The sequence below is a fragment of the Spinacia oleracea genome, chromosome 5, assembly GCF_020520425.1.
Source record: "Spinacia oleracea cultivar Varoflay chromosome 5, BTI_SOV_V1, whole genome shotgun sequence".
Taxonomy (NCBI): Eukaryota; Viridiplantae; Streptophyta; class Magnoliopsida; order Caryophyllales; family Amaranthaceae; genus Spinacia; species Spinacia oleracea.
This window is the reverse complement of record NC_079491.1, coordinates 1497235-1507345: the sequence shown is the minus strand read 5'-3', so window position 1 is coordinate 1507345 and position 10111 is coordinate 1497235. Positions and strand designations below refer to the sequence as shown.

At 32.4% G+C, this 10111-nt stretch overlaps 1 non-coding gene across 1 annotated transcript; it reads right to left on the bottom strand.

Moving 5' to 3' along the window:
- Positions 1-44: 44 nt before the first annotated feature.
- On the bottom strand, positions 45-116 carry TRNAE-UUC (transfer RNA glutamic acid (anticodon UUC)). The gene has a single exon. It is a non-coding gene; the product is annotated as a tRNA-Glu (tRNA).
- Positions 117-10111: the final 9995 nt, after the last annotated feature.

Genomic DNA, 10111 nt, shown 5'->3' with positions numbered 1-10111 from the left:
GTGGGAGAAGAAGATTGGAGGTTAGGAAATAAAAATAAAAAGGATTCCGATGCCGGGAATCGAACCCGGGTCCCCTGGGTGAAAGCCAGATATCCTAACCGCTGGACGACATCGGAATTTGATGTTAGTAATTCTCACTAATTACTAATCAATTTTTTGCATTGAACCCACAAATGTCCACATATTAGAGGTGATTAAAATTTGGGCCGGACCATACTTTAACACAAAAAATCATTCCCAAAACCATATATTCGGTGCGGGCTTTGTGGGCCAAAATGGGCTTGAGTTTGGTCTAAAAATGCGTGTTTTATCCTACCCAAACCCGTACTTTTACGGGTCGGGTCGGGCTATAGATGATCAAATCTAATACATATCTTTTGGATCAGACTCTAATAAGTCTTTTGGAACTTTATAATAAACCTCCATTTGGCAGTACTTGAATCGTTTTTCATTTGGCCATTGTTTATCAACCAATTTTGACAATCTTTATGTAATTAAAAAACATTTTTAAGTGAGATTTAATTTGTTAAATTCGTATCAATGCGAAGATTTCAAATATCAACCTTTTATAATTTTTACATACGCAATAATCTTTATTTTGCTTTTCATGTAGTGAGTAGGTAACGTTTTGTATGATAAAATACAGCTTGAATCAATTGGATTCTCTTCACTCACTTTAAATCAAAGGCAATACTTAAAACAAAAGAAAGAAAAAACAATAGAAGTCGTGTATTTTCTTCAATCTTCTTCCCATAGAACGTTGTATTCATCTTCTTCAAACCTAAATCAAACCAGTTTTTCCCAAACCCAAGAACAAATATCATTAAACATCATCATAAGAGAATGAGAACAACAGGAGAGGTATAAGAAGAGAGATACCTATTTCTAGGTTCGAATCTAATATATATATATATATATATATATATATATATATATATATATATATATATATATATATATATATATATATATATATATATATATATATATATATAAAGGAGGCATATTTGTTGAAATATTAGAGCGTCACCTAGGATTACTATGGGTTTCGACCAATGAAAAAGAAGATTTCTAATTTATTTTTGAATTAAAAAAACTGGGTGCCAGCCACGTGGATATATTTAAATGCAAACAAAACAAATACATACACTAGAGTCCAAAAAAAATTAATAATCCTAGATACAAAACAAGTTTTTTAAAAAAATTAAAATAAATAAATTAGATCTAACCTAAACGTATACTTCTATTAGATAAATGTATACTCCTATTTGATGGGTAGAGTCCAAAAAAAAGAAATCCTAATAATCCTATTCAAAATCAATTCTAAATTTATACTCCTATTTGATGGGTAGAATCCAAAAAAAAAAACTAATAATCCTATTCAAAATCAATTCCAATTAGTGATGAAGATTGTCAACACCGCCAGTGATCGAGAATTCTAATTAAATCACGAATCCAAGTTACCTACTAATACTAATGCACTACAATTATTTAAGATATGAATTGGAAGTTCAAATCATATTCAAATTTATAATTGATGAAATCCTATAAATTGGTCGTATTGTTCAATTCATAACTCATACACAATCACATCTTTCACTTTTAAGTTCGATTATCAATGGCTACTTCTTTGATCCGAACGATGAAAAATAAACGTTCGTGTTTCGCGCTTGATTGATGTGGTGAACTTCCGCAAATAAAATAGTTTCATTAGTTTGGACATGGTCCTCATCAACGAAGAGGTATATAATGTTAGGTTATGATACATATGAATAAACATAAATCATGCGGAAAAACCATAAAGCCAGGAAACATATTATTTACACATAATCATTTAGCATAATTTAGATGCATACACTTTGTAGCGTGCCCTCCCAAGTTGCGCCCGAACCGAACAAGAACAAGTCTTTAGGACTCCAAGTGTCGTCCCTCCGTAGATAGTCCACGGCACGTCCGGATCCGCCTTAAGATTGACCAACTAGAATCACCCTTAAGGTTCTAGGATTTTCGGCTAATATGGGTTGCAAGTGTTTGGCTGATTTTTGCTTGAAAATCTTACCTTTTGAATACTTCAAATCTCGATATAAATATGTGACCCTAGGCACCTATTTATAGAGTTTATGGAAAGGAATTATAATCCTATTAGGATACTAATTTATTTAATTAGAATCTTATTAAAACTCTATTAAAAAAATTCTATCTTTATTAGGATTAGGATTTAATCATAGAACAAATTCTAATAGCCTTAGGATGTGTATTGCACACAACCGCACACGAGCACGAGCACGAGCACATCCCGCGCAAGCCTCGCGGCCCACGCGAGCTGCTCTTGCTCGCATCCCATGTCGCAGCCCACGACTGCTCCGTGCGCGCCACAAGCCTTGGCTGGGCCTGGCCTTGCGCTGGGCCTGGTCGAGGCTTGGCGTGTTGCGCTTGGCTTGCTGGGCGATGGCCTGGCTTCGTGCTAGGCCTTCGTCTAGCGAGCCTCGTCTGATGCTAATTCGTACGATACGCTTCCCGATTAAATTCCCGATTCCGGAATTCATTTCCGATACGAACAATATTTAATATTTCCGATTCCGGAATTAATTTCCGTTTCGAACAAATATTTAATATTTCCGTTTCCGGAATTATTTTCCGATTTCAATAATATTTCCGATTCTGACAATATTTTAGTTTCCGGCAATATTTCCGATTCCGGCAATATTTCCATTTCCAATAATATTTTCCGATACGTACCATGTTTCCGTTTCCGGCAACATCTATGACTTGGATAATATTTATATTTTCGATACGATCCATATTTCCGTTTCCGGCAATATCATCGTTTCCGGAGTATTCATTTCTTGCCTTTGACGATCTTAGCTCCCACTGAAACCAAGATCCGTCGATTCCGAATATCCATAGATGGAGTATTTAATGTCATTAAATACTTGATCCATTTACGTACTATTTGTGTGACCCTACGGGTTCAGTCAAGAGTAAGTTGTGGATTAATATAATTAATTCCACTTGAATTGAAGCGGCCTCTAGCTAGGCATTCAGCTCACTTGATCTCACTGAATTATTAACTTGTTAATTAATATTGAACCGCATTTATTAGACTTAATATTATATGCATACTTGGACCAAGGGCATTATTTCCTTCATATAATTCTTCTAATATTTACTTTATGATTTTAAAATAAACTTCTTAAATTAACTGTTATAATTTAACTGCAGGGTGATTATGTGCATGCCTCTATTAAATCAAAATTTGTCCAACACTTTTGTCCAAAATTAACTGAGGGAAAAATCTATACAATTAGATATTTTTCGGTCCAACCTAATAAGGAACAATATCGTATTGTTGGCGACAAAAATATAATGATACATTTTTTTCAAAATACCGTTGTTAGGGCCGTTGGGAATATAGATAAGATCCCAATGCATCGATTTGATTGTGTACAGTTACAACAATTGAATCAGTTTCTTAAAAACTACTCACTTCCTGGTACGTATGATTTTTTTTTTTTAATTTTTTATTCCGTAGTAAAGTTTATTTGAGTTATTGTTTAACAATTTTGCTAAATACTCTGTCTTTTTTTTCCTTTGTTGTTTTTTCTCTCTTTTTAGATGTGGTTGGTATGGTTGTGAATGAAGTTGGAGACTATCGAAATAGAAGACCAATGGTACATTTTTTTTCTTCTTCTAAAGTGTTAATTAAATGTATTATTTATGGTGTTATTTTTAATTAGTTTTCTTACCTAAATCATTGCAGGGGACAACGAGCCCAATTAAAAATTTGGAGCAACTGTTTTGCTGAATATTCCCAACAAAAAACCCAACTTGGTGATTCTACTAAGCCTTTTTCTATAGTTGTTACTTCTACCATGGTAAAACAATTTTTAGGCCATATATCTCATGTATTTCTTATAAATTGTTTTATGATATATTTTTTATTTTATTTTATACATGTAAAATTAATCTAACCACTTCACCGTCAACCAAGATATATATAAATTTTGATGTTCCGGAAGTTCGTAAATTGAAAGACATATGGAGGTATAATTCATATATATGATACACTTAATAAGCTAATGAATTTCGAAATTAGACGTATATATGTATTCAATTTATATTGATGATTTAACATTTTAGATGATTAAGGAACTTTTATGGTCGAAAATAATCTCAAATGCATAATTTTTTTTTTCAAAATTATAAGACTATTATATGAAGTAGTTGATTAATGAAGAAACAGGGATTCCAATGAACATCACAAGTTAGTGCACCACTTCAGCTTCATAGAGCCGTATGAATTAATGATTCTAAATGTCTAATGTGAATAATTTACGAAGCTTCCCTTTAATTGTTCTTCGTATTAGTACAGTATTTATTCTTTATGAAATAATGCATAGGCGTTGTTTTTAAAGTCTCGTATTTAAAATATTGCATCGATCATACTTCTTTCATGTACATATAATATATATGTTCACTCATAATAATATGTTCATATATTAATAATATGTTTTCTTATAAAGAAGGCATATTTGCTGAATTATTAGAGCGCCACATAAGATTATTAATGGTTTCGGGCCTTTCGGCCAATGAAAAATAAGATTTCTAATTTATTTTGAATTAAAAATATCGACTGCCACGTAGATATTTTAATTAATTAATTAATTTCTAATATATACAACTCCATCTAAAATCAAACACTCTAATAATTAAAAAAATAAATCTAAAATAAAATCCATCCAAAATCAAACACTAATCTAAAATAAAATAAATAAAATTCAATTTAAAATCAAACATTAATCCAATAGTAGAGCGCCACGTAGGAAATCTAATGGTTTCGGCCAATGGAAAATAAGATTTCAAAATTAATTTGAATTAAAAAAGTGGAGTGTCACGTAGATATATAATTAAGTGCCACGTAGATTTTTTATTAATTCATTATTAATATTACGCATATACAATTTCATCCAAAACAAACACTCTCATAATTAAAATAAATAAATCTAAAATGCAATGCAATGCAAAATAAAAAACTAATCTAATCTAAAATATAAAATTGGTATATACATAGGAGTTTTATTTAAACATAACAATTTAATATAATCCGTGCATCGCACGAGCTAAAATCTAGTTTCAATTTATTGTGTATTGATTTGAAAAAAACGGGGGGAAACATGGTTTACGGTGTTCTCAATTAAATTTAACCTATCTATATTTTAAAAAAATCATTAGAATGAACATGGTTTATATTGAACTTTTACAAGATGTATGTAGTTTAATTAAAATTGACATTGATTATGATAATTAAATATTCCGTAAATATATATTGCACGTGGCAGCCTCACACAAACAAGGCTAAAATTCCGTATTCGAAATGCTATACTATAAAGTATAAACCAAAAAGTAATAACAAATTAGAAATTAATTAAGTCGTGCATGAGATTTAATTAATTAAAAACAAACCAAAACAGTTTATAAACAAACTAACAGAGTTTACTAGTTCAGAGAGGTTATTCCTCCAACATTACAGACATAAAAATTCCAGTTCAATGCATAATTCATAAAATAAAAATATTTGTTTCAACATCTGCTGCTCTAGCTCATTCACCCCTGTTTCAGCTTCAACTTGAATATTAGCTCATGCTCCTTCAAAACTATAGGTTAAATACAAAATTAAAGTCAAATATAACATAAACTTAATTAAGACAAAAATGATATTAAGATTTAAATGTATAACATATTAAGTTTTTCTTCTCCTGGCCAATGCGGACTGTTCATTATAGACTCTTTTGTTTTTGGGCAATAACAGATGTGCGCCCTTGTATATGTCATTGTCTCGTTATACTACAATTTTTTTAAAAAAAACATTATAAAAACAAAAACAAAAATTCATTTTCAATGATTAAGAAGAAACCATTGTAAAAATAAACGTCTATGTACTTAATAATTAAGAAAAAAATTACCAATTTCAGATTAAATGACATTTCATATATTTTTATTATAGGGAATATTACAGGGAAAATTACCAATTTAAACGTAAACTACAAATTTAAATATTGTTGTTTTCAATTTATTTTCACTTTTATCGGGAGAAATTACGTTTACGAGAAATAAGTTAAGTTTAAGAAACTTAACAACTAAGTTTTTAGGGATTTAAAATTAAAGTTGAGAATGGGAAACAAATATGCACGTCATTTTTCAGTGATATTAGACTTTAAATTACATAAAATAATGAATTTATTTTCACTTTTTCGGGACAATTTACGTATATGAAAAATAAATTAAGTTTAAAAAACATAACAACTAAGTTTTTTTATGATTCAAAATTAAAGTCTGAGTCTGGGAAACAAACATGCACGTCCTTTTCATTGAGATTAGACTTCAAAATACATAAAATAATGAAGTCATTTTCACTTTTTCCGTGAAAAATTACGTTTACGAAAATTACGTCCTTTTGCTATTTTTTACAACATATGATGCGGCTATTGTATAATATTGTGGCATGTCTTGCTGATCATTAATTGAAATTATAGACTATGAATGTTTAAGGTGGTGAAGTGTTATTTTTAAATATATACGAGGCTGACTTATATGAATTTTGTGATGGCCACATCCTATAACTAACATTTGATTTGATTGTATAGTGAGCATAATCGGCAATGCATGCCACTATGCCCGAGACTGTAAATGACCTCTACCACAAAACATTTGACTGTATCGTGAGCATACTCGGCAATATCAAGAGTGTAAAAGGCTGCTATAAACTCTCTTGCATAGTTCCATGTACTTCGTAGTTATATTTATTAATTATGTAATTGTTTTACTTACTCATTTGGTTTACAAACTATATTGTCATCAACTCATCATCTAAAAGTAAACCTATACTTCGTATGTTTATGGTTTAACTAACCAAAAATAATGTTCCACAATAGAATTTCAAAAGAATATAGGTGAGCATTTAATGGAAGCTCAAAAACAATGGACCACAATAGACTTTCAACTCCAAATCGTAGCTTTTAAGCCCTTTAAACCCTTAAATATTGCTTTGTTGTAAAACTGACAGAAACAAAAATATAGATGAAAGATAAACATAGACAAATGAATCAAAATAACCGAAATAACAGACATGCATACAGGAGATACCATCGTCAAATTGGAAATCAGATATTTCAATCCGTGATTTCCGGACCCCTTTGATTTTTGCTCGAGAAATTCCCCGAATTTCTTGAAGTCCGAAGATTGCGGAGTTCCCCACGAAACCGGAAGCACATCCGTCAGCATTGCTTTACCCTGACACTGTAACACCCCGACAATTCTCTCTTTTCTAAAACAACATTTTAATATAAAACGTAGAGAATTATCAAGGCATTATCGCCCGTGTGAAAACGTAACGGCTTCTTCAGAATTTTGCAGCGGAAAACATAAAACTAACTTTAGGTTTATAAATAATCGATTACAGGTTTACTCCCAAAAATCATCCAACGAAAATAAGGAAATATAAATAGTACGACAAGTTTAAAGTCCCAATTAACAAACCCAAGTTAACTTAGCAAACCAAAACTAAATACAAGCTCTCTATTCCCGATCCCAATGATGCAACATCTTCAAACCTGCAGATGGACAATGCTTATTGATCCTTAGAGACTGCTCACCAAAGATTGGGTCATCACAGGATCAATAAGGCATAGCCATGATCAACATGCACAAGCAAAAGCACGTAATCAGCAAAGCTGAGTACTACATACTAAATCAATAATAATCCTAACATGATTCTATTAAACGATCAATCATAACATGATACTAATGAACATAAATAAGGGCAGACAAAGCATGAATATCTGACGACCATACTTAACTAGACTAGGCTAGACTGGACTAGACTTTTATAGCAATAATATTATTTTAATTGAAATAGGCAATGGACCGAGTTTTCTAGCTAGGCGAGGTACGGGCGCGACTCCGTAACCTCAGTGACCTGCGATATCGAGGAACGTTTGACTGAAAATAGGACGCGGTGATCAATCCGGTCCGAATGAAAGGCCATGGGCTACCACCATGAACCCCAACTCCTGTTTGTCGGTCACTTTAGACGTGCACAGTCTAAAGCTATTGCTACTCAGTTTCACTTTACATGATTTACAAATTGACACCCTGTTATGACTCAACAATCACATAAGGCATGCAACTCACATTTATTTATAACTGTTTTTATCTTGGAATTGAGTAAGTGATCACAAAGGCATCAAACAAGACTCATTCCAATTAACTCCAATCTTTTCTTTAATACTGATCAACCCCTGAATATGGGTATAAGGTTTCAACTTACTAAATAAGGTCCTCCGCCCTCATAAAGTAGTGAAAAGCTAAAAAGGGAACAACAATTAACTGATCTGAATTATATACTAAATAATCTAGTGTTCCCAATCAAACATGTTTGCATCAATCTTCCATACTAACATGTTATAATCCTCAAAATGCAATAAAGGTTTAATATGTTCATCCAACAGTATCAAACATGCAATTTCAACCTGACTAAGTTCATCAACAACATTATCATAACCAAGTTCATCAATAATTCAACATGGTTTCAACAATTAGCACACATTCCAAGCACACAGGTATGTACATACCTTGCGTAAACAAACTGATAGGCCACTTTAACACTTTCAGAAGTCGCCTAAAGAGAATTCTCCGCCTAAAACAACCAACAAATAATCCCAATCAATGTCTAATCATTCGCAACCATAATAAAGCATTCTAAATGCATCCTAAACATATTTAAAACCTTCCTCAATATCAAAACTTGAATATTTGATTTCCTAGCATCATAATTATTGAATTAGTGATTGAAATTCGTTGAAAACTCTTTGCAAACATCGTACTTTAAATTTCCAGCAATATGAAATCATTTAAAGCTTTCTCAAAACCAAATTATCATGCTTAGAACATAAAATAATAGTTTTAATAATCCATAATCATTCTACAATGACTTAAAACCATTAAAGGCTTAAAATTCATGTTTTAAATAATTCAAACTCTTATTTCAGTCAATTATACAATCTGAAATTTATTAATTAAATTACATAAAACATATAAATCGGAAATTCTTAATTGAATACTAAAAACTATACATTTAATTCAATAAAACGTAAATTACATAAATAAAACATAATCAAAACATTTAATTAGCTTAGGGTTTTTAAGAATTAACCAAACGAAAGAGAGAAGGGTGGCTGGCCGGCAGTCAGGGACGGCGGCAGCAGGGCAGGAGGTCGGCGCGCCGGTGGTGCAGCGTGGCTGGTGGCGCGACGGAGGTGCAACACGGTGGCTGGCGAGAGCAAGAAACAAGGAGAGAAGGGAAGACTGCTTTCGTGTGTTGGAGGAGAGAAAGAAGGGAGGTTAGCCGCGACTGGGCGGCGCTACGCGACAACGGTTGTAGTGAGGTGGTTGTTGCGGATGGTGGTGGTACTGTGGTGGTTGTCGAGGGAAGCAAGCCAAAAAGCAAGAAAATAAGGAGAAACGAAGGCATGAACGAGAGGGAGAGAAGGGAAGTCGCTGGCTAGTGCAGGTGGAGGACGCGGCGGGAGCAGGGGTGGCGCAGCAACAGGTCCGACGGCTGAGGGCAAGGAGGAGGGTTTGAGGTTTTTGTGATTTTTTTACGTGAACACGTGAATGGGGAGAGAGTTGAGTTTCACGTGAGTATTGAAACAAGGATTTGGGTTTATGGGTTATTTGTTTTGGGCTTTATCAAATTGGGCTATATCAAATTGGGCTAGGATTAGAATTAAGTTTGGTATTTGAATTCAACACCGCTTAGGATTGTTTTCTAAATTCAATCGTGTTTTCGTAATTCAAATTATTTTCAACATCAAATTCTAAAATTATTTTAATTTCATAAATCGTTGAAATATTTAGAACGTATAAAAATAAATAAAATAAATATACGTTAATTATATATTTATTACTAAAATTCGTAAATTTTTATTTAAATATAATTAACTATACGTTAAAATATATAAATAATGTTTCTAAATTTACGGGGGATTACAGACACGTGACGAGCGTACAAACCGACTCACTCCCGATTCGGCCGTGGCCTCTCTGATCAGAC